Raw genomic sequence first — 25,372 nt, forward strand, 5'->3', positions numbered from 1 at the left:
GAATGGTGTTGGTGTCCTGTTTTCTGAGGAGTTTGTAGACAGTGTGGTGAGTGTGACTAGAGTGAGTGATAGGTTGATGATGGTGAAAATGATGATTGGAAAGCTCTTGGTGAACGTCATCTCGGGATATGCTCCGCAGGTTGGTCGGAGCGATGAAGAGAAGGACAAGTTCTGGTGTGTGATAGAGAAGCTGATGGAAAACATGAAAGATGAGGAAGTTGTTGTGGTAGGAGGAGACCTAAATGGACATGTGGGAAGGAGTATGGATGGTTTTGAGGGAGTTCATGGGGGTTACGGATATGGTGTGAGAAATGGAGAAGGTGAAAGGATTTTGGAGTTTGCTGATGGAGCTGATTTGTTGATTTATAATACTCAGTTCCAGAAAGAGGATAATAAGCTTGATACATACACGTCATGTGGGTCGACGACAACCGTTGACTACCTGATGTTGCGTAGGCGAGATAGGGGGCACCTCCGGGACACAAAGGTGATCCCGGGGGAGGAGGCTGTTTCACAGCACCACTTGGTTGTCTGCGACATAAGGGTGAAAGGTGCGAGGAGAGCTCGGCGGGTGAAGTACCAACCGAGAATGAAGGTGTGGAGGTTGAAAGAGGTGACAGTAAGGGAGGCATTAAAAGAGAGGCTGAGTAGGGTCGAGGATGATGTGGTTGAGCTTGAAAGTGGTTACGTCACTCAGGTTACGTCAAAAGTGAAAGTGTCAATGAAAGCTAGTCTGTTGGGAGCCGTTGGTGAGGTATGTGGATGGACAAAAGGACCACCGAGGCACTCAGAAACATGGTGGTGGGATGATGAAGTTGGAAAGAGGATTGACGAGAAGAGGAAGAAGTTGAAGGAGTGGCAGAAGGCGAAGGGTATGGGCTATGGGGGCAGAAAAGGCAGAGCCTGAAAGTTATAAGGCAGCCAGGAAGGCTGCAAAGAAAGAGGTAGCAAAGGCGCAGGATGCTTGTTAAAGTGCACATCTCTCTGACCATTCTCAGAGAGCCTCCTCAGCGTCGACGAGTCTGGCATTTCACTCAGGCCAACTGGCACGGTCTTCAAGCAGCCATCAATCATCTGGACTGGTCTCCCATCTTTACTGCCTCTGACATAAATTCTTCCTGGGAATTCTTCCAAAGCAAACTGCTCTCTCTCATGCACAGATTTATCCCATCTCGTCTTCTGTTGTCATACCCTTCCTCCCGTCCATGGTACACGGAATCATGTGGTGAGGCTATTGCCCAGAAACAACTTGCTTTCGTCTCCCGGAAAGCAAATCCAACGGAAGGAAATCTCTTTTCCTTTCACAAAGCCTGAAACAAGTGTATGTCCACCCTCAGGAGAGCCAGGAAACAATATCTCTCCGTTCTCAGGACCGAACTCTCTTATCTGTCTCCCTCTTCCAAATCCTGGTGGCGTCTGGTCAAATCTGTTTCTGGTGTTTGTTCCCCCTCCATCCCCTCCCTCACCTCAAATGGCCACACGGCTGACTCCGCACGTGAAAAAGCTGAATGCCCCAACTCTGTGTTTGCCTCTAAATCTTGTGTCCCAAACCCATCCCTCTCTGTACCCACCATACCCAGTCATACCCAGCTGCTCCTGGACTCTGTGTCCTTTCCTCCTGACAAGGTGGAAAAGTTTCTGTCAACCCTCGACTCGGATTCTGCAACTGGACCTGACGGCATCAGCCCACGGGTCCTAAAATCCTGTTCTTCCGCTCTTTCACTCCCTCTCTCTGTTCTCTTCACCCTCTCTTTTGCTCAAGGTCATCTTCCATCTTCTTGGAAATCTGCCAACATCACCGCTTTGCACAAAGAAAGGTGCAAAAACAGATCCCAGCAACTACAGACCAATCAGCCTTCTCCCAATTATCAGCAAAGTCATGGAATCCATCATTGCTTCAGATATGAAATCTTTCCTCTTCTCCAATGGCTTGATCTCTGATCATCAATTTGGTTTCACACCTGGACACTCTACTCTGGACATGCTGCTTCTGCTTTCTCAACAATGGATGGAGGTCCTCAATGCCAAACAGGAAATTAGAGCAGTCTCCCTTGACATATCACGTGCCTTCGATACGGTCTGGCACCCCGCTCTGCTCACCAAACTCTCCTCGTTTGGTATCCATGGAAATCTCCACGCATGGCTGGCGGACTTCCTCTCTAGTCCTAGTCAACGTGTGGCCCTGAATGGGTTTCTCTCATCTCCTCTTCCTGTTCAGGCTGGAGTTCCACAAGGCAGTGTTCTGGGCCCTGTGCTTTTTCTGGTCTTCATCAATGATCTCTCTGACTCTCTTGAAAATCCTCTGTATCTCTTTGCTGATGATTCTACTCTCTGTCGCTCCATTCTTCATCCCTCAGATCGGCAGTCTGCAGCCTCCTCACTCTCTGCAGACCTGGACAAAATCACAGACTGGGCAAACAAGTGGAACATGTCTTTCAATCCTGACAAATCTCACACTCTTACGATGTCTCTCCGAAAAGACCGACTGGACATCCCTCCCATCCACTTTCTGAATAATCCTCTCCAAGAAGTTCTGTCACTCAAGCTTTTGGGTCTCACTATCTGCCATGATCTTTCCTGGGAAAACCACATTTCAAATCTGGCCTCCAAAGCCAGTCGCCGACTGGGCATCCTCCGTCGTGCGAAGTCCTTCCTTGGCACACCTGAGCTCCTCACCACATACAAGGCTTTCATCCGCAGCTCAATGGAATACTGCTCTCCCCTCTGGGCTGGTGCTCCTGCCTCACACCTAGCTCGTCTTCACGCTGTTGAAACCAAAGCATTCAGAATCATTGGAATCTCCCGCGATGAAGCTAACTCCAAGGGCCTCTCACTCACTCACCGCAGGCAGGTTGGTGGTCTTTCCATCTTCGACCGACTCCTCTCTGGCCTTGCCCCCCCCCCCCCTGCTCTGTCCCCCAAATATTCCGACAGGTCGCACAAGATCTCCCTGCAACCCTCTTATGGTCAAACTGCCAAAAGCAAGACTCTCTGCTCACCTTCACTCCTTCATTCCTCTTTTCTCCCGCCTCTGGAACAAACTCCCTCACTCTCTTCAATCCCACTCCACCCTCCAGGTCTTTAAAACAGCTGTTCACCACCATCTCTTATCTTCCCCCATCCAAAACCTTGATCTTTTCTACCCCCGCTAATTTCACCCCAATTCCACTTTTTTGAAATACCAACTTCTCTCCTGGAAGTCCTTGGTGTCCTTGTGTTTTATACTTCTCCCTCCCCCCCCCCCTTCCCACGCCTCCTCCCCCCAAGCCCTCTCCCTTCCACACATCTCCCTGCTCTCAAATGTGGTGTTTGTGTGCTTCCACTTCTCTCCCCATCTTGTTTTCCGCTCCCTCTTTTTATATATTTTGTTTGTCTGGTTGATTTGTTTGTGAAGTAAATGTTAGCTCTTTCACTCGCCTCGATTCAGTATACAAAAAAAAAAGGAAAAAAAAGGAGGCATGTAGGAAAATGTCTGGAGAACGCTTGGATTCGGAAGAGGGTCAGAAAGCAGTATTCAGGATTGCAAAGCAGATAGCGAAAGAGAGGTGTGATGTGATGGGGGTGAGTTGCTTGAAGGATGAAGTGGGACAAATCGTTGGCGACTCAGATGGAATTAAAGGAAGATGGAAAAGATATATGGAAATGCTGTTGAATACAGAGAATGAATGGGATGGCAACATCGAGAGTAACCCAGTTTTAGGACCGGCAGAGAAGATAACTGAGAAGGAAGTTGAGGAAGCGATAAAAGCAATGAAGGGTAGAAAAGTGGGAGGGCTGACGGGAGTTGTGGGAGATATGTTGAAAGCAGCAGGAAGTTGGGGTGTGAAGAGAATGACAGAGATCTGTAATCTGGTGGTGAAAGAAGGCCGCATTCCAGTGGATTGGGAACTGAGTACCCTCGTCCCACTATACAAGAGGAAAAGTGACCCTCTGGAGTGTGGCTCGTACCGAGCGATAAAGTTATTGGAGCATGGAATGAAGGTATTGGAAAGGGTGTTGGAGAGGAGGATAAGGAAGAAAGTGAAGATCGACGAAATGCAGTCTGGATTTATGCCAGGAAGAGGAACGACAGACGCGCTCTTTATTGTGAGGCAGTTGCAGGAGAAGTACATGGAGAAGAGGAAGAAGTTGTTTCTTGGGTTTGTTGATCTGGAGAAAGCATTCGATAGGGTTCCACGCAAAGTAGTGACATGGGCATTGAGGAAGTTAGGAGTGGAGGAATGGTTGATCAGAGTAGTGATGGCAATGTACAAAAGAGCGCGCACAGATGTAAGGACGAAGGACGGGAACAGTGGTGAGTTTGAGATGAAGGTGGGAGTGCAACAGGGGTCGGTACTAAGTCCACTACTATTTGTAGCTGTGATGGAGGTGCGGGCTCAGAACGTAAAGGAGGGTTTACCGTGGGAGTTGTTGTATGCAGATGAACCGTGGGAGTTGTTGTATGCAGATGATCTGGTGTTGATTGCAGAAAGTATGGATGGACTGAAGGAGAAGATGAACAAGTGGAAGGAATGTATGGAGACAAAAGGTCTGAAGGTGAATATCGGAAAAACGAAGGTGATGGCAAGTGGTAAAGCATGTGGTGACGTGGAAAGAACTGGGAAGTGGCCGTGTACTGTGTGCAGGAAGGGTGTCGGAGTGAATTCTATTCAATGTACAATGTGCGCTGAGTGGGTTCATCAAAAATGTAGTGGTTTGAGAGTGTCATTAACCAGTGTGGCAGCTACATTCAAGTGTAAGGTGTGCACAGAGGGACCTGCAGATGGAGGAAATGTTGAGTTGGATCTTGGAGACGGTGTGAAGCTGGAAGGTGTGAAAGCATTTTGCTACCTCGGAGACATGCTGAATGGAGAAGGTGGATCAGACTCGGCAATGGTTGCTAGAGTGAGATGTGCATGGAAGAAGTTTCGGGAACTGAGTGGCGTGCTGACGAGGAGGGGAGTGTCGTTGAAGCTGAAGGGAAAGGTGTATGCTGCATGTGTGAGAAGTGTTATGATTTATGGGAGTGAGACATGGGTAATGAACGTAGAGCAGCAACGAAGGCTGGAAAGGGTGGAAATGCGAATGGTTCGGTGGATGTGCGGAGTTTCGTTGAGAGAGAGGAAGACAAATGATGAATTGCGAAAGATGATGGGAATAGAGCCTGTGATGGATGCTGTGAAGAGAAACAGTTTGAGATGGTTTGGTCATGTGTTGAGGAAGGACGAAAGTGACTGGTTGAGAAGAGTGATGGAAATGAATGTAGAAGGAAGTAGAGGACGGGGAAGACCGAGAAAGACTTGGCTAAAGATGGTCGAAGAAGAAATGCGGGCAAGGGGGTTAGCAAGGGGAGATGCAGAAAATAGGGCAAAATGGAGAAGATTGTCAAGGGGACCGCAAGGCTAACCCCCGCTCTTGCAGGGAAAAAGGCCTTAAAATGCCTGTTGTATTGAGACATTAAACTGCGTAAATTTCAATAAAAACTGGAAAAATTGAGGTGTTCTAAAACTTTTGACCGGTAGTTTAGGTAGTTTGACCGGTAGACAAAAATATGTCACTACCCCAAAATTTATAACAATATCACACATTCTCACCAATCCCACACAATCCACACTTACACAAAACGTTAAGCTTCAAGCCTCATCAGTGACGTCATCACCATGACCCATTTTCATATAATTACACAGCACCTTGATCCCAGATGATACTAAATACATTTTGCAAATAAGCCTCTTTTCAGGGCAAATAGACAACTTAAATGCAACAATCTCAGGACTTGCGGAGAAATGGCACATACAAGAAAGAGCCCAATGTATATAAAAATGTCCTCTGAAACTACACAATGAAAACAACATCCGTTTGAACTGCGTGAGTGCCTCTGCGTATGACAGACCTCCAAAGCAAACCTGCCTGATTGCCTCTGGAACCAGACCTCCAAAGCATTGGATTTTTTTTCTCATGATCAATGCGAGAGTTTCAAACCTCCCAGCACTTACCTGATCCCAGAGGGCATTAGCCTTATTCTGAAATTCAACATAACAACACCATTGACATTGCAGTAACATCATAACATACATGAACACAACAGAGAATGAAATCTTCACATGATTCAGAGCCACGTTACCCCAGGGGTCCAGGGGAACACAGTTACCAGCAGTTGAAAATCCATTTACTCTTACCTCAAAGTCAGCGTCTTGGAATCACCCTGGCTGACACAGTGCCTCTGACCCCCAGGGCATTAGTGGTCCCATGTTGGGTGCCAAATAGTCATCGAAGGGTGTACACGAATAGAATGTACACACCTCTAGAACACTGTCAAATATTTAATTCAATGGAAAATACTTACTCAAATATAATAAGGATTACAACACAGTTTAACAGTACTATGCCGGCGTACTCAAACAGGACTCCATACAACGTATCCAGCAGATATTCTGCCCGATTCAGTTTGCATCTTGTCTTATATAGCGTTTGGAGAGACCAAAAAAATAATTATTCTGTGATTTGGGGCATCCGACTGAACGATGAGAGTTCAAACAAGGGGTCAGGGATTTGAGACAAGTAGGTGGTTTACATTTCAACATACGCCACAAAGATAAGCACCTTAGGAAAAAGAGTCCTGGCAGTCCACTCTGTCTGGAAAAACAGTTTCATGTTTTTAAAGAAATATTGTATTCCATATTTCCACAGATTATCAATGTAAGCTTTATTCCTTTAGGTATATCTAAGCACAGCACATAATTTCTATAATTTTTAATGAGATTACTAATTAAAATTTATCACTAATTATACTCTTGACCTTTATTGGAAAAATACATTTTGAAGATTCCTTAGTATTTCAAACTACAGCAACACACAATATCTATAATTCATAATCCAGATTACTCAAAGATTTAGTACTAAGTATATGTTTTCACTTCATTAGCATTCTATATTCCACAGATTATAATACTGCTGTGCATCACGATTTATTACTCCCGCCAGGGAGCAATGCATTTGATCGTGTCCGTCCGTGTGTGTGTGCATGTGTGTGTTCGTATGTTCGTGTGTTTGTGAACAAGATATCTGGAAAAGTTCTGAACGGATTTGGATGAAAGTTGGTGGGATGATTGTCCTTGAGATAAGGAAGAATTGATTAGTTTTTGGTGAAGCTCAGGATATTATTCCGGATCCAGGAAGTTTTTTGGGAATTTTTTTGTTTGTTTTACTGCATTAAAGCTTTTATTCTTATTCTTAAATGATGTTTTCCTCCTCTAATTCCGAGATATATCAAAATAAATTCTCTGACAGTTAGGGCCTACTTTCTTTTTCATTTATTGTTTTGGGGAGAGGGGATGTTAAACAAAAGGTATTATTCCAACTTGACCCACGGCGGGAGTATGCGCTCTACTGAGTGGCGTTCTAGTATTATAAAGCAGCACCCATGTTCCCGAGCTTTCCTGAAATTGAGCAGAGTATGACCAGATTTGCACAGGATACAAGTGATAACTCACCTACTCGATAGAAGAGGGATATTTCAATAAAATCAGAAGTCCATGCGGACCTCTACACCTCTGAAGGCCTAAGGCAATATGTTTTCAGTTATTTCTTCATTGCTCCATACATCCATCCTTTGTCGGTTTTTTGTTACCATGATAACTTGTGAATCACATATATTTCAACTGAACTTGGCACAACTATGGACTGTCACACAAAGATAAATCGATTCGATTTTGGGTTCAAAAGGTCAAAGGACTAAGGTCATGTGCCCTTTGAAAATCATTTTCAGCAACTCGAGTTAGAAGCATCTTGTATTGTGGGTTTTCTGCTTATCTCTCTTTTCTCTCTCATGTGACCTTTAATTTTTCTTGAGACCTTTTATTGAGATCAAACATAACAGTGGCTTGACATCTAGCGCAGGCGGAGGCCTATTCATCGACGTGTTCGCGTCAAATTAATTATATTTTCTAGTTAAGAAATAAACCCATCTTATCATTCTCTCATATGACCTTTCCAGAAAAGTTTCCAGCTCTTCAGCACTTTCCATCAGCAGAGTTATATCACTTGAACACCAGACATTCTTGATTTTGCTGGCAGATATATATATATATATATATATATATATATATATATATATATATATATTATATATATATATATATATATATATATATATATATATATATATATATATATATATGTTATATATATATATATATATATATATATATATATATATATATATATATATATATATATATATATATATATATATATATATATATATATATATATATATATATATATTGTTGCGGATCTCAGAACGTCAGCCTTCCCCTTACCAAGGGGGGATTAATCCCCTTGTCTTTTTACTAGCCGATGCGATCCGGGGCTATCACGTTCCTTCCGGTCGGTGTTAAATAGGGTTGTAAGCCGAATTAGTCTTATTACCTAAGTACTAACACCGGCCGTGAAGCAAGGAAATAACCCCACCCGAACCACGATTTCAGTGGACACGCCAAGCGAAAGCGAGCCGTGATTCGGGCCGTTAACGGGAACTAACCCAATTAGAGCGGTTTCTGATCGTGCCGTGCTTACCCAATGGAGAAATCACTAAGATGGTCGAATTAAGAGGAAAACAGGAAGAACAGGTAATTTATTACACTTTGTACAAATAAGAAGAGGAAGAGAAGAAGAAGCAATGTACAGTAAAGAAGAAGAAGCAGATACACAGGGCAGCCTTATACAGTCTTATACTTATCCCTGGACACGGACCTGTTCACACTGAGTCACACTCTCAGACTCACTCACACGGGGTTTGTAGATGGTCGGGTTGAGGGTCCACCGATGGCGTCCACAGCTCGCTCCGGTCCCTGACTCGTACCACAAAGCACATGATGATGGTAGACGGCAGGCAAGATCGCCCCGTGTCGGTGGCGCGGATCGGACAATTGTATGGGAGGGGGGGGGGGGGAATCGGTAAGCTGGCAATTATACTAGCGTACGTAATAGTTGTACCTGCGCCTTATACGCTCTCCCGGAATAGTTCGGTACAATGCGCCACTTCCACAATGCTTTCACAATGATGTCACCAAAGCGCCTTTCCCAATCGACCTTGCACAACAATGCAATGCGCTCCAACCAAGTCCAAGCCCTTTGCCACTGTCGTATGCACGCGAATCCTTGAATACTTGTCACAGCGCGTCTCTCCTCATAACTCCACTCCGAGACTCGAGCACCTGCCTCTCCCTTCTCATAACTGAGGTGGGGGGCCTCGCGCAAAGGGTTTTATTGCCACGCCCAGCGAACCCTCTGGAACCTCTCGCCACACCCCGTCAGGCGATGTCGCCTCAGCCCTGGTTGGTTGTTGGGGTCTTACTGGCTCCGCCCTTGATGTTTGCTTGACGTGGCCACACCCCCGACCTCACGCTCCGCCCCCTTTTCGGGCCTTACCTTGTGGCATTTTGGCTGGTTTGAGCATCCTAATGCGAGGGGCAATGGGGTGCAGACTGGATGGGTGCAATGGGGCATGGGGTGCAGACTGAATGGTGTGCAATGGAGTCCATTGGAGGGAGGGCTGCAGAATGAACAGGGCCTACTCTTATTTGTTTTACACAACGCAGATGATAACTATTGGAAATGGCCTTATCTCACATATACTAAGAAATAACTAACGTTCTAAGGTGGCCTACGTGTTGTTTGTGGCCTAACTATGGGGTGCAACATTTAACCTTTAATGATGTTACCTGTGTGGGTTCTCAAAACCGCAACAATATATAGATATATAGAAGAGAGAGAGAGAGAGAGAGAGAGAGAGAGAGAGAGAGAGAGAGAGAGAGAGAGAGAGAGAGAGAGAGAGGAGAGAGAGAGAGAGAGAGAGAGAGAGAGAGAGAGAGGAGAGAGAGAGAGAGAGAGAGAGAGAGGAGAGATAGGAGATATTCCACTTCCACAACCACCAGAACCAATGATTCTCTCAGTATCCTTTCCCCCATACGAGTTGAAGAGGTTAGGAGAAAGTATCTACCCTTCCCGAACTCTTCTTTCCATGTGGAACCTCTACTCATTTAGGGACAGACATAAACAGGTACCATTGTCATACTGCTATTGTTTTTGTCACACTTGTTGGCAACATTTCCTCCCAAAGCAGGTCTCTTTGTAATTCCAGGTCGTATGAGTATCAAGCAGCTCCTGGAGTGTTTCAAAGTCATTGCCATGAGCCTCAGCACTTTTCACTATTTAGGGCTGATAGGTTGCACAGACTGACGTGTGCCTCCCGCCTCGCATGTTTATTAACCTGGGATAATGTTTGTACTCCAAACGAGACAAATGTGGCTGGCTAACGACTTTACAACCCTCGATGGTATACAGACATCCAAGGAGCCATCTACAATGAAGTATGCATGAAAACGACAAAACCCCCTCCTCATTCATGAATCCCATATATCTCGTGCATTCTTCTTCCTTCCCCTATCCTCCCAGCCTCCATGCCCTTTCCTCTTCCCTGTTCTCCCTTTTCACAAATTTATATTTCGATGCACTCTACTTAATTTAAGCCTGGTGTTTGGTTAAGGTGGTTTAGGTGGCTAAGGTGGGTTAAGGTGGCTCGCTTAAGATATTAGGGTCTTGAGTTTGAGCCCCTGTCATGCGATTGAATTAACACCAGGTGGGTTGGCTCATCCTGCCACCCTTCTGAGGTTGGCAAAATGATTACCAGCTTACTGGGAAGAATGAGTATCCTGCGTCGGAGTGGTGACCCGTCCAGGATTGTACCAAATAGCCTAGAAACTGCTATGCATTTGAAGATGTGAAAATGAGTGGTCTTCTTCTCTACATACTGTTATGAATTTGGTAATGCAACATCTAGAGCTAGGTAGATCTGAATAGGTGGGTATTCGGCTGTCGTGACGGGGACTCTACATGTAATAAGTTATTGATGTTTAGGCGTTTGTCGGGGTAAGATGTATGATTGTGGATCTACCTGGAGATTCGAGTGTTAAATAGTGAGGGATTAAAGGTAACGCCCCTGTGAGTCTCACCTAGTAATCAAACCTTTGTCCTTTATGGCACTGCAAACCACATAAACATTAGTTAGGTCCTTAGCGCAACATTAAATAATTCCCTTTCCCTGACAAGGACTTCGTATTAAATTGACAGGAAACCAGGTCAAAAACGCCACCACGATTGGCCGCCACCGTGTACACCTCCAAAGGCCTACAAACCTGGCCGGCACGTGTTATGCCAGGACCGCAGGGTCGCGTAACGGGGGAGATGTCAGGAGTCGCGGGAGGCTTTGATTGGCTGAGGAGTGCGCAATGTGGGTCATCGGCGACCAATATAGGCGACGGTCGGACGCCATTTCAGGAGTTGTTGAGTCTCTCTGAGCAGACGCGGGCAGTTGAGTTGAGTCTCTCTGAGTTCGCCAGTTGAGTTGAGTTGAGCGGTGGTGGAGAGTTGGAGAGGACACGCCATTCCAGTCGCAGTTCGAGTGCAGTTCGGGTTGTAGGGAGTCGCAGGAGACACACGAGAGCACACCCAGTTGGCACTGAGCAGTTCGTTGGCACTTGGCTGCCAGCACTCCCGCGTCGTCGAGTCGAGTGGAGTTGAAAGGAGTCCTTCCTGTCCCTGGTCAAGTGGAGCCGCTGGCCTGCGTCGGACGCGTGGTGCTTGGAGCGAGGGGCCTCGTGGTGTGCGATCGGGCCGGAAGGAGCGGTGCTGGACACCAACAATACAAGACGACAAAGACAGATAAGCCCGATCTCCGCGTATATTTTGAACGACGGGACGTGTTATTTTCGTGATTAATCTCCCTCGTTTGTGTTTGCTGTCAGTCGTGTGGGGACGTCCCGATTTAGGTTTATTAGAGTTATTAGATTTACCGGCGGGCTTTTTCACTGGCTTTACTTTTCCTAATAAACCCTTATATTACTTTTTGTACATAATATCTGAACGCAGTTTTCCTGGGTGTTTGATTTTAATAGATAAGGTTGCGGAGCCTTCGCTGCGCCCCGCCATTCCGCGCGTTGGTGTTGAACTTGAGTCCGCCATTGAGTTTTCGCCTCGGGAGTGTAAAGTCTCGCAATCGGTCATCCGTAACTGTGGTGTTAATCACGGTTACGCGACAAGTGGTGTCAGGAGTGTAGGATTTGAACCCGTCGGACAAATTTTTTTGTCCGCGGCGAGACATCGACACGGTCGGGCGTACATTGCGTCCGACGTTCGAACGCAAAATTTGTATAGGCGAGGCGGAGAAATTTAATAATCAATTGGGCATACGGAGCGCGATATCGCGTCTTCGTCAAATTTAAATTGTGTTTTTGGTATTAAAATAAATACGCGCGCGGGAAACAATCTTCCGGAAAGCGGATGTCGGAAATTGACGAGATGGAAGTACGCAGCGAGGCCTCCGTCAGCGTCGGGAGTGAGCCGGAAATGGGGGATAAGGAGGATAGCGTTGGAACTTTCCCCGCCGCTGGGACGGCCCCGATAGATCTCCAGACCATAGTAAATTTAATAAATGCTCAGAGGGCCGATAGTGAGCGATTGGGAAAGCAAATGGGAGAAATGAAAAGTGGGATGGAAAATAAAATGGAGTCCCAGGGGAAGGAATGTAGGGAAGGAATGAAGGGAATGAGTGATCGATTGGAGGAACAAATTGAAGGGATGGAAAATAAAATGGAGTCCCAGGGGAAGGAATGGAGGAATGAAATAAAGGAAAGGAATGAACAATTGGAAGGAAAAATTGGGGAAATGGCACAGCAGCTGGGGGAACGAATTGATGGCATAGAAGGGAGAGTGCAAAACCAAATTACGGACAGACTGGGGAAATTTGAGGGTAAAGTAGAAACTCAAATGGGGGATGATGGGGAGACCGCAGGTGCACAGGTGGATGGGGAATGTGTACAGGTAGATGGGGAATGCCTGCAGGTAAACGTGGAGTGTCCACAGGTGAGCGGGGAAGGAAATTTGGAATGTGAGAGTTGTAATGGGGAATGTTTCCCACATTCTGGCCTGGTTGTTTATCGGGACCGTGTGGATGTCACAACACCCCAACCGGGGGATGAATTTGGAATTGTGCAGCACCAGGGCGGTGGTGCGGAGCAAGAGGGGGTAGAGTTTTTGGGGGTCCATGCGATAGAGCCGGACCGGGTATTTATTGGGGATATTGATCAAAGCCTGGCGGGGCCAGGAATGATTTGTAATGATGAGGATGATTTGATCCAGCGGCTGGAGACCTGTGACAGTCCCATGGAGGTAGAGCTTGTTCAGGCCCAAAGGAGTCTGGGGGAAGAGGTGAGTTGGTCCAAGGAGGTGGTTGGAATGACCGAGGGGACGCTCACTGTACACTGCTATTTGGAAACAGAGGCTCCAAAATTGGACAACCAGTTGGGGGAGTGTGTTGGCTCCGGGCTGGATTTGGATCTTGGAGGATCGGGAGATAGAGCTTCTGGAGATTTGGTCCCTGTAGGGAATTTGGATCAACTGCAGGGAGGGGCAGAACAACCGGTGGTAGAGGTTGTTCCCTGCAGCTGCGGGTTGGCAATGGGAATGAAAATTTGTAAAATAAAATGTAAAATAAAATTACAATGGGAACTTGATTTGGAGCAGCCATGGTTGGGATTGGTCCCCGGGCTGCGGGATCTGGACATGGAGAGGTCATGGGTGATGGCCTCGGGCAAAAGTTGCCCCTTTCAAAATTTGGGTATGCCAGCCAGCTGGGGGGCTGTGATGGCGAGATTTGGACGTGGGGTCCAGCCTTGGGTGTCGAGGTACGACCTGGGTCCCACGGGGGGTCTGGTGGAGTGTGGCGTCCCTTGTCCGTCGGGGCGCCGTCCGAGCTGGTGGCTCGGGCCGGCAGGGTCACCGGACCCTGGTGGGGGTTAAGACCTCCAGGGAGGTCCGAGGTGGTTTCTCAAGCCTGGGATGGCAAATATTGAGGACCACTGGGGGGAGGTGTTGTGGGTCGCGCTTTGGTGGTGGCACCGCAGATGGCCAGCTTGGGCCTGATGTAGTGATCACCCGGGCATGCGACCTGACACCCTCTCCCTGAGACTTTGGGACAACTGGCATGTGATGACCTGCCATGCCGTGTTGGTCGATGGACGCGGGTCAAACCGAATGGACAGGGATGGAGATAGCCTGCCGGACAACCATTGGGGCATCTGTGGAACGTGATGGTGTGAGTGACCTTCCACAGATGCTCCGTTATGATTTATGGACTCTCGGGTTGGGAAGAGAGCCATGGGGATGTGAATCGGGAGATGTGTAACGCGCCGAGCATATGGGCCATGCTCGGCTGGCATGTGTATGGCAAAGCATCCTTCTTTGGTGAGGTGAGTGAAATGTGACAAATGGTTGGCATGGGTAATCTGTGGGTTAGATGCAAATTTAAGGGTGGATTGTGAAATGCCATGGTGGACACTGTATAGTGACGCCATTATTGATCCAGGTGTGTAGACCAAAGTGTTGGAGGCTGTGATGAAATTAATAGGGTAGCAAGACACAGCTTTCAACTGGTTGCGGGGGCAACTGTGCTGATATTTGGGACGCGGGATGATGGGGATGTAGTTGTGTAGCCTGAGGGTCAACGTGGTGCTGTGCGTGTCCGAGGTGTGTGGACCATGTCTTCTGGGTGGGTCTCCTGGTGGAGCATGGCTGTTGACTGGACCTTGGTGTGGTCAAGTGTGGGTGAGCACTGGGGGGCTGCAGTTCTGTAGTCGGACTGGGGGATGATGGGGAGGTGCAGGGGACGTGGCTGTAGGGATGCCACGCACTGCGACCGTGCCCCCCAGGGCCGAGGTTGTGTGTGCGGTAGTGTGTGTTGTGGCAGCAAGTGCTCACCACATTGGCCAGCTGGGGCTGCTGCAGCTGTGTTCCTCGCAGGGGGGCCGAAGGATGGATGGTGGGTCGCACCCTTATGGACACTCATGGGCCATGTTGGCGTTTTGACTGCTCACCTTGTCCCGGTGACCCTTGCACGGTAGAGGTGCAGAGCTGTCGTGGCCATAGGTAGTTGTGTAGTGATGATCACCGTTGGATGCGGATCCACATACCTGCCAGTGCAGTGGGGACAAAAGAGAAATTTGGAAGTATTTGGTAGGCCCAATGTGAAATTTTGGGAATTGTATGGGTGGATTGCACTTTGAACCTGACCAACCTGCAACTACCTGCACTTGAGGTGAGTGTTTTGAGGAGTACTGTCCCAGGCTTCAGGATTTGCTTTGGGAAATTGGGGACATGTAATTTGGAGTTGGGAGGCGGGTGAGAGTGATGACATGGCCGGTGAGGGGATGGAATGGGAGCCACAGTGTCTTGTGGGTGGCGTATGTTTTTGTATTGTGGTTAGGTGTTTTGATGTGGTCGTGAGAGTGGAACCTGGAGAGTGAGTGATGATTATTGGAGATAATGAGGGGTGATAATTGTGCTTTTGGAAATGTGCTTTTGGGAAGATGTGATGGTTTAAATGTGAACTGGGGGAATTTCACATGTAGCAGGCCATGGCAAGCCTTGTAACACCTTTTACACCATCTATGGAATTGTACTGAATTGTGCTGAGTTGTGTGGAGAATTGAATGGCAGTGGGGGAGGAAGTGTGTTTTGGGGTCTTGTGGGTGGGGAAGGTGTGTGTGTCCGCAGGTACAGAGCAAGCTCTGAGGAGCGATGCTGCGGGCCCCCCTCTGCGGCAATTACCCCTGGCAGCCGGTGGTAACTGGAAATTGGAGCTCGTCGGTGGAGGGTCTGGTTGGGCGCCGCGGGGTGAGGAAGTCCCCCGGTGACCCGTGTTGCTGCGCGAAAGCAGGAGGCAAAGGAGCCTGGTGTGTGTGGAGACCCTCACCGGCGAGGTAACGGCGGAAAGGGGCTGTAGGGCTGTCATGGGGCCAAGAGGTAAAGGGGGGGGGGCAATGAACTTGTAAGTCGGTTGACTTGTTTTTGGGACTGCGGGCACCACAGCCTGATGCGCCCCCACCATCTTTTTGTGCGGTACCTCCCCGCTGCCTAGTTGAGGAATGCACACACACGTGAATGACATCAATGCCATGGTCCTGCAGGGGGGTGTATTGAAGAAGAACCTTATTGATTTTTGAAATGCCTTGATGACCTATGGAATGAGAATGAGTGGTTAAGGGGTCGGTGTTGCATGAATGTGGGCGAAATCCACCGAGCCGTGTCACTCACCTGTAACATCTGGACAGGGCCCGTGGAAATTTAGGGGGGATGCATTGGGGATGGCCCCGCAGGTAAGGTTGAGTCTTGTGGCATCCACCGGGGGACGCGGTCTGTAGACCGGGGTATGTACAAAGGTTAGAGTTTTGAGTTTTGGAAAGATGGTTAAGTTTTGTGGTTAAGTTAGTGTTGTGTGTTGTTGTTTCCTCCCTCCACAGGAACAACGAAGAAGATGTACATACTTGCATGATGGTTAAGGGGTTCAGCATGTTAAGGAAGTGTAGGTAGGTAGTCCGACTCACTTCCCACAGCCCTTCCTGATTTATTTCATAGGTTAATTAAGTGTGTGACAGTAAGTGTTAAGGCTGGAATGGTAGCCCTGCGGTGAACCTTGCAGGAGCTACGGTTCCAGGGGGGGGGGCTGTGTTATGAATTTGGTAATGCAACATCTAGAGCTAGGTAGATCTGAATAGGTGGGTATTCGGCTGTCGTGACGGGGACTCTACATGTAATAAGTTATTGATGTTTAGGCGTTTGTCGGGGTAAGATGTATGATTGTGGATCTACCTGGAGATTCGAGTGTTAAATAGTGAGGGATTAAAGGTAACGCCCCTGTGAGTCTCACCTAGTAATCAAACCTTTGTCCTTTATGGCACTGCAAACCACATAAACATTAGTTAGGTCCTTAGCGCAACATTAAATAATTCCCTTTCCCTGACAAGGACTTCGTATTAAATTGACAGGAAACCAGGTCAAAAACGCCACCACGATTGGCCGCCACCGTGTACACCTCCAAAGGCCTACAAACCTGGCCGGCACGTGTTATGCCAGGACCGCAGGGTCGCGTAACGGGGGAGATGTCAGGAGTCGCGGGAGGCTTTGATTGGCTGAGGAGTGCGCAATGTGGGTCATCGGCGACCAATATAGGCGACGGTCGGACGCCATTTCAGGAGTTGTTGAGTCTCTCTGAGCAGACGCGGGCAGTTGAGTTGAGTCTCTCTGAGTTCGCCAGTTGAGTTGAGTTGAGCGGTGGTGGAGAGTTGGAGAGGACACGCCATTCCAGTCGCAGTTCGAGTGCAGTTCGGGTTGTAGGGAGTCGCAGGAGACACACGAGAGCACACCCAGTTGGCACTGAGCAGTTCGTTGGCACTTGGCTGCCAGCACTCCCGCGTCGTCGAGTCGAGTGGAGTTGAAAGGAGTCCTTCCTGTCCCTGGTCAAGTGGAGCCGCTGGCCTGCGTCGGACGCGTGGTGCTTGGAGCGAGGGGCCTCGTGGTGTGCGATCGGGCCGGAAGGAGCGGTGCTGGACACCAACAATACAAGACGACAAAGACAGATAAGCCCGATCTCCGCGTATATTTTGAACGACGGGACGTGTTATTTTCGTGATTAATCTCCCTCGTTTGTGTTTGCTGTCAGTCGTGTGGGGACGTCCCGATTTAGGTTTATTAGAGTTATTAGATTTACCGGCGGGCTTTTTCACTGGCTTTACTTTTCCTAATAAACCCTTATATTACTTTTTGTACATAATATCTGAACGCAGTTTTCCTGGGTGTTTGATTTTAATAGATAAGGTTGCGGAGCCTTCGCTGCGCCCCGCCATTCCGCGCGTTGGTGTTGAACTTGAGTCCGCCATTGAGTTTTCGCCTCGGGAGTGTAAAGTCTCGCAATCGGTCATCCGTAACTGTGGTGTTAATCACGGTTACGCGACAATACTTTGTCCCTCTCCCTATATCACCCAACACCTACCTCACTTGTTTCCATATGTGCATCGTCCCTTCAGAATAATCACTGCTCAGGTGTGGGCTGAGCTTTCAACACACGGTTCTTGCATGTGTGATACTTCGGCTTGTGTAGTGGTATTTTTCAAATTTACATAATTGTTACGAGTGCAGCAATACACTGAATTTAAATCTGTAATTTCACCTTGATTTTACAAAGGGGGGGGGGGGGGGGTGTGTGTGTGTGTGTGTGTGTGTGTGTGTATGTGTGTGTGTCTGTCTGTCTGTCCTTGTTTTGAGCTTTTCGCAATGCATGCTTTATATCATAGTCAAATTCCAGGCTCACCCAATCGACGTGCAAAACAGCCAGATGCATCGGATTTATAATCATATCTGCTTTTATCCTACAAGTGACACATCCATAGTTGAACTCTTAAAAACACACCAGACATTGTCGTGAAATGTCAAATGTGTGAAGGCAGCTTCTGGGATCTCGCTTGCGTGGTGCACATTATGCTCACCAAATCAATGTAGATTTCTCCATATCCACGAACTCATACAAAGGGGAAATGGTCTACGTCTGTGGAAGCCATATACAGTCACGTGAAAAAGTAAGTACACCCCATGTAAAGTTTTGACTTTTTCAACATATTTCAACATACAGCTATTTGATTTTCATTTCAACAATATTGATAGATAAAGGTGATATAATATAACAAATATCATGAAACATTTACATTTTGTAGTCCATTGTATAATTTAAATAAATATAAATGCAAATTTTGCATGTGGAAAGTCAGTACACCCCGACATTTATCACTACTTCAAATACCTAAAATTAGAATCAGGTGCACCAGCTCAGGTGCAAATGATTAGAACATCGTCAGAGAGGATCTTGGAGGAACCTGTCTTATTTAAACCTCAGACATTTAGTTTGGTTTGCTCTTTGTTGTTGAAGTGTGTGGCGTCACCATGCCTGGATCAAAAGAGCTCTCTGAGGCCTTCAGAAAGAAGGTTATAGATGCCCACGAGTCTGGGAAGGGATTTAAAAAGATCTCCAAACAATTTGAAATCAATCATTCGACTGTCCGGAAGATCATCTGCAAGTGGAGGAGATTCCAAACAACTGCCAACTTGTTCAGGCCAGGCCGCCCCAGCAAGTTCAGCACGAGAGCAGACCGCAAGATGCTGAAAGAAGTCTCTAAGAACACCCAGAATGTCATCACGGGACCTACAGGTAGCTCTTGCCGCTGTTGATGTCAAAGTGCACGAGTCTACCATTAGAAAGAGGCTGCACAAATTTGATCTACGTGGGAGGTGTGCCAGGAGGAAACCGTTGCTGTCCAGAAAGAACATCAGGGAAAGACTAAAGTTAGCCGATGAACACCTCGGCAAAGATCAGCACTTCTGGAACAATGTGCTCTGGACAGATGAGTCAAAAGTAGAGCTATTTGGCCACAGTACCAGAAGACATGTTTGGTGAAAACCAAAGACAGCATTTGACCACAAGAGCCTGATACCAACTGTAAAGCATGGTGGTGGAAATATTATGGTTTGGGGCAGCTTTGCTGCCTCAGGGCCTGGGCAGCTCACCATCATAGAATCCACTATGAATTCTTCATTGTACCAGAGGGTGCTTGAGGGAAATGTGAGGCCATCTGTCAGAAAGTTGAAGCTCAACCGAAGGTGGACCTTGCAACATGACAATGACCCTAAACATACCAGTAAATCCACCAAGGAATGGCTGAAAAGAAAGAAATGGAGGGTTCTGGAATGGACAAGTCAAAGCCCGGATCTAAATCCCATCGAGATGTTGTGGGGGGATTTGAAACGAGCTGTGCATGCAAGAAACCCCTCAAACATCGCACAGCTGAAAGAATTCTGCATGGAGGAGTGGGCAAAAATTTCTCCCAGTCGATGTCAGAGACTGGTAGACAGTTATAAGAAACGCCTACTTGAGGTTGTTTCTGCCAAAGGGGGCAATACCACCTATTAGAGCCAAGGGTGTACTTACTTTTTCCACATGCGAAATTTTCATTTATGTTTATTTAAATTATGCAATGGACTACAAAATGTAAATGTTTTATGATGTTTGCTATATTATATCACCTTTATCTATCAATATTGTTGAAATGAAGATCAAATAGCTGTATGTTGAAATATGTTGAAAAAGTCAAAACTTTACATGGGGTGTACTTACTTTTTCGCGTGACTGTAGATACCATACAACAGGCAAACAGCTTTTATTTTGCATACAAAGTCCAGGCTAAGTGGAAACTCAAGGCAATGGAGGATAGGAGGTTATCACACTGACTGTGAGGAGATGTCGTTGTTTTTATTCCTAGTATGTTGGTTGTTCTTGTTTTCTGGATCCACAACAGGGGAACATGGAAGAGCAAGGAGACAGAGGGTAAAGAAGTAACGCACTGACAGTGGCGCATCAGGTGGATGCAACAAGCAAGGGAATGAGGGGAGAGGATGTGTGGAAACAGTCCGCTGCAAATAAGAGAGTTGCATTAGAAAGGGTTAATGGAGGGTAGAAAGAAATCATGGTTTGGGGTGGAGAATGACATGAGAGAGATGCGGTTCTGATGCCAACTGATATCCCTGGATGAAAGAATGCAATCGAGCCACCTTAGGACGGTGATTCCACAAACAGGATAACAGAGGAACAAGAGAGTAAGGGTGTGTGGTAATTCTGGATTTCAGGAGTTTATCCAGAAGGGAGTTAGTTAGTGTGCACATGCATGGATCATAAATAAGCTGGGGAGAGTTGGATGCCTGATAGAGCAGAGGGAGCAAAAATGGAGGTGAGCTGGTTAAAAAAAAAGAGGCCACAAACCTGTCTGCGATGTGACAGAAACCAGCCTAATAGGCCTACTTCTGCTTCATCACGAGATGCCAACAATGTTGAGAGTTTTAGATTCCACAAAATCCAGAAGAAGTAGATGTGAAGTACCGGGGTCAGCCTATATGGGAGACCACTACTCCATTAAGCAAGAGACAAAGGTCTTGATGTCGGCAGAGTTGTTTTGCTTTTTAAAGGTTTACTTGGAACGACAGAGGATTCCTCGTCTGCAACTTGCTTTGGAGGCCAGCCTTGCTCTCAGGTCAGTCCAGGTGAACTCATGGTTGATGGTGAGGCCTCAATTTCCAAGGGACTTTGAGTTGGTAACCATGGAAATAGACAGGTGGGTTCATTCGACCATCATAGCAACAGGGTGAAACTGTGAGATTTTGTCAGGATTGAAAGACACGTTCCATTTGTCAAATCAACATTCGCCAAAATTAATGTTGTTTTTAAATTTGAAAAAACATTGAACATTTAATCAGAATGGAAAGTTAAACGGTGAAAACCTTTAATAAAAAGTAATTTTTATATCTATTTGATCTGATCAAAGGGTTAATCCTGAATTGTCAGCTTCTCCTTCCTTCCCACAGTGGTTAACATACTTCAATCCCTTGTACTGTTGTCATTACAAAAGGAAAGAGAGGGTTTCCCAGAGCTTTGGAAAGGTCGCTTATGTAGATCAGGAACAAGACAGGGCCAAACAGACTTCCTCTGGTCACTCCATCCTCCACTGGGAGAGGAGCGGAGAGGGTACTACTGATTGCAATGTGTTGAATGCATGAGTTCTGGAAGTTGGAAATCCAGGTAAAAGGTGGCCAATACTTTCCTTTTTTGTGTGTTGATGTCCTTGTGATGCTTCCTTTTTTTAAACAAGTGGTTGATTTATTACCCTGTAATATAATTAAAGTTTAACTTGTGATTCAATTTCTGCTCTTCAATCCAAATTCCATTATTATTGGCCACATCTCACACCATGATGGCTCTTTGAATGATTGCTTGCGTAACTGAAAAGCCAATTGGTACACTTTATGGTGGGTAAGCATCCATCATTGTGTGTCATTCGTTGTTGTCTCCATATGTGGGTTTCAGAAGGTGGAACGGAGTCCTCCCATGTCTCAAATTATCCACCTCTGTTTCAGTAAGGGATCACGATTCATGGACCAAGCTGAGAGGTTTTGGTGTCCTCGGAGTTTTGTTCCAAGGGCTCTTTTCGGGATCGTCACTGATCCCTATACAGCGTCCAACTGTTGCTTGTTTGTGTTAATGTTCCCAGGGATGGTTGGTAGGATCTTTGTAAAGTTCTTCTTTATCAGTCCCATTGCTCCAGTTATCACTGGCACATTTTCGTTGCTCTTCAGCTTCCAAGATCTTTTCACTTCATTTTTGAAGTCTTCATATTTGGTCATTTCCTTGATTTCTGCATCATTTAGACCAAATCCATGGGGTACTGAAACCTCAATTAGCAATTCCTTTATTTCCTTTTTGTTCCTGAGTACAATGTCCAGACACAGTGCTTTGTTTTCTAGGTTCACACTGGTTGGGATCATCAGGTCATACGTGAGCATTATATCCTTGTTTTCAATGATGTGCCAGTGGATTACTCTATAAACTTTGTTGTGTCTTTGTGTGTACAGCTGTTCTGATAAGTTGTTTTCCATCCCAATAGGAGGTGACTCCTGCTTCCTGTTTCTACCTGTCTGGTTCACAGTCCCACCATCTTTTTTCTTTGACCATCCCGCCACTCAGTCCTGCCAGTCCCGTTGTTGATGCCATGTCCCTGATCTTGAACATTTATAATGATTTGTTATCTGTCCTAATCGAGCTGTCCTCTTCATAGCCATTCCATTGAGCCTTTTTTACTCTTTCCATTCCAATCTGTCCAACTCTTTTTTTTTTTTTCCTGCTTTTTATCATTCGCCCAGTTGTCAGTGTATGTATGTAAATCTGTTGATATTTCGTCTTGCATTTTTCTTTAGCCTTTTTTTTTTTTTTTTTTTTCAATCTTTGGAGCTGTAGTGCGCATGTGCATGCATGCGTGTTTCTGTTTATTACTTTTTGCATGCACGCATGTTTATTTATGTCAGTGTACATTTGTGTTTCCTTCTTCAATTGCTTCTTGGGTGTTTCATTTATACTCGTTTGTATGCACATGTGTTTGTTTTTATTTGTGTGTCTACTTGTATAATTGAGCAAGCATTGAAAGTTTCTTAAAATGTGGTTGAAAGAAGACGAAGAAAAGTTGTAATTTTTTTGTTCTTGTTTTTATGAATGGAACATCAACAACAGAATTAAATTTTTATTTGGAGCCAATGCCAGGAGAAGTATTTGGCAAAGAAAAGGAAATTGTCGTGTTTTCGTTGACGAGAGAAAGGTTTTTTTGGATGCACAGTCGAGGCTTGTGGAGTAGCTAGAACATCAAATGGATCAGGATGTAACAGGACAAAAGGAACAGCACAACGAGATGGGGAACACAGCAACAGCAGGGAAGAGGGACAAAATTGAGGAAGACTTGGGCAAATGAGGAATAGGGGAGGATTGACAGGTTGGACCAGATGAATACAGAAGCAAACCCAGGAAAAATTGGAGACTTAGAATGAGGTGGACTTGGAGGGCGCAGGGTTAAAGGGTTAGAAAAGGTCATAATTCAATTATATCTGCACTGTACAGCATTGATGTAAACGGTGTTCCCAAAAAGCTTCGAATCTATTAATATTCCACTCGCTAAGTAATTAATCGCCCTTCATAAAATGTATTAAATCAATTGCCAAGAATGCTTTGTAATCCTTTGTGAGTACTGGATACACATTTTTTGTTTTTCCACCAAAAAAGTGGGGTGGGGGTCACATATAATCCCCCATCCCCCATCGATCAACACCTAATATTGTTACACAACCCAAGGAATATACACACATTTTCCACAAGCACATCAGATAATGAGTGACCAAAAAAACGGGTACCAATACAATTTAATTTACCCTATTTATTACCTCCACCCCAAAGGTGGATGGATGTTGTGTTTTCACCCCTGTTTGTCTGTCTGTCTGTTTGTCTGTGAGCACGATATTTTTAAAAGGGTGGATGGATTATCACAAAACATGGTGGATGAGTTGGATCCGTGAAAAGAACAAGCTGATTCGATTTTGGATCAGGTCCGGTTCCAGATCCGGTCTATCAATGTGATACAAAATGTAAACTGTTCAGCCTGGCGGAGGTATGTGCTCTACTGAGTGTCGTTCGAGTTTTTATTTCAAAAGAGTAAAAAGCCCATCAAAAATGACGGGTTGGAACAGTTTGTTCGACAGTGCAGCCTCATGAACGTGCCAAAGTTTGAAGCCTCGGCCTAGTGTTAGGTTGTCTTGTATATTTCTTATTTATTAGACACCCTAGTGAAATAAATGAATGCTCGTTTTACTCTGTGCTTGTTGCACATCATGTGCAGCGAATTTTACCTCCCTGCACCTTGTGTTTATTGTACACCGCTCCTTTCCTATGCCATCTCCAGGTGCTGCATGACGTCATTGCTGGGCACAAAAGGGGGGCCCGGCAATGATGCGCGCTGAAAGGGAGTACTCAGTTTTCACTCCGGTTTCTTTCTTGTTTGTTTGTTTGTCCGGGCGATATCTCAACCGTCCTTTGAGTTAGAAAGCTGAAATTTCGGGGGGTTTTTTTTTTTTTTTTTAATCACTTCTGTACACCGCCCTTGAGGCTCGGTTTGCAAGCCACCATCTACAATTCCAATTGAAGAGACATACTTACTCTTTTATGCAAAATGTTTTTCGAGTTTGTTTTATCCTCAAAAATAGACCTTAGTGAACACACATTTGTGTTAAAAGATCGGCCTTTATTTATATCCTATCCATATGAAGTGGGACAGACATCTGTACAAACACACAAACTGATTGCGTTTTATATGGTACATGACATGTTCTGTCATACATATTTGCTTCACATGATGCACGATCACAATGGCAATTTTCAGGTGAATATTTTTAATGTCATTGTCGGCCTCGATGCTGCACACGTTCACACTTGCATTCAAAGAGGAAAATTATTTATTACTCTGGCATATTCGGCTGCAATGATTGAATGGATTTTGTCAGTTATTGCTGTTTCGAGATCATCTATAGATCATCGAAAGAGATCACCATCTCTTATCCAAAACCTTGATCTTTTCTAACTCCGTTAATACACCCCAAATCCACCTTTTTCAAATTCAGTTTTTCTTTCCTGAAACTCTTCGTAGTGTCCATTGTTATATACCGTGCACCTCCCCACCCCCCCCCCCCCCCCACTCCAGCCCTCTCCCTTCCACAGATCCACCACTCTCCGTGTTATCTACTGTTGTTGTGCTTCCCTCTCTCTCTCCCCCTCTTGTCTCCCGCTCACTTTCTTACATATTTTTTTGTGTGTTTTCTATTGATGTCTTTATGTTTTATGTGTTGGTCTTACACGGGCTTTGACTTTGTATACAAAAAAAAAATGATTGTGGCCTTCCTCAGTAGATGTTGTATTTAAAGGGGAACCCAAACGCTCCGACAACCTTAATGCTAATCTATCCCTCAATACCCTATAAAATACACGACCGGTCAAACGTTTTAGAACGCCTCAATTTTTCCAGTTTTTATTGAAATTTACGCAGTTTAATGTCTCAATGTACTCTTAAATTTAGCAGAGAACAAATAA

Source organism: Myxine glutinosa, chromosome 8, assembly GCF_964187855.1.
Source record: "Myxine glutinosa chromosome 8, kmMyxGlut1.1, whole genome shotgun sequence".
NCBI lineage: Eukaryota > Metazoa > Chordata > Myxini > Myxiniformes > Myxinidae > Myxine > Myxine glutinosa.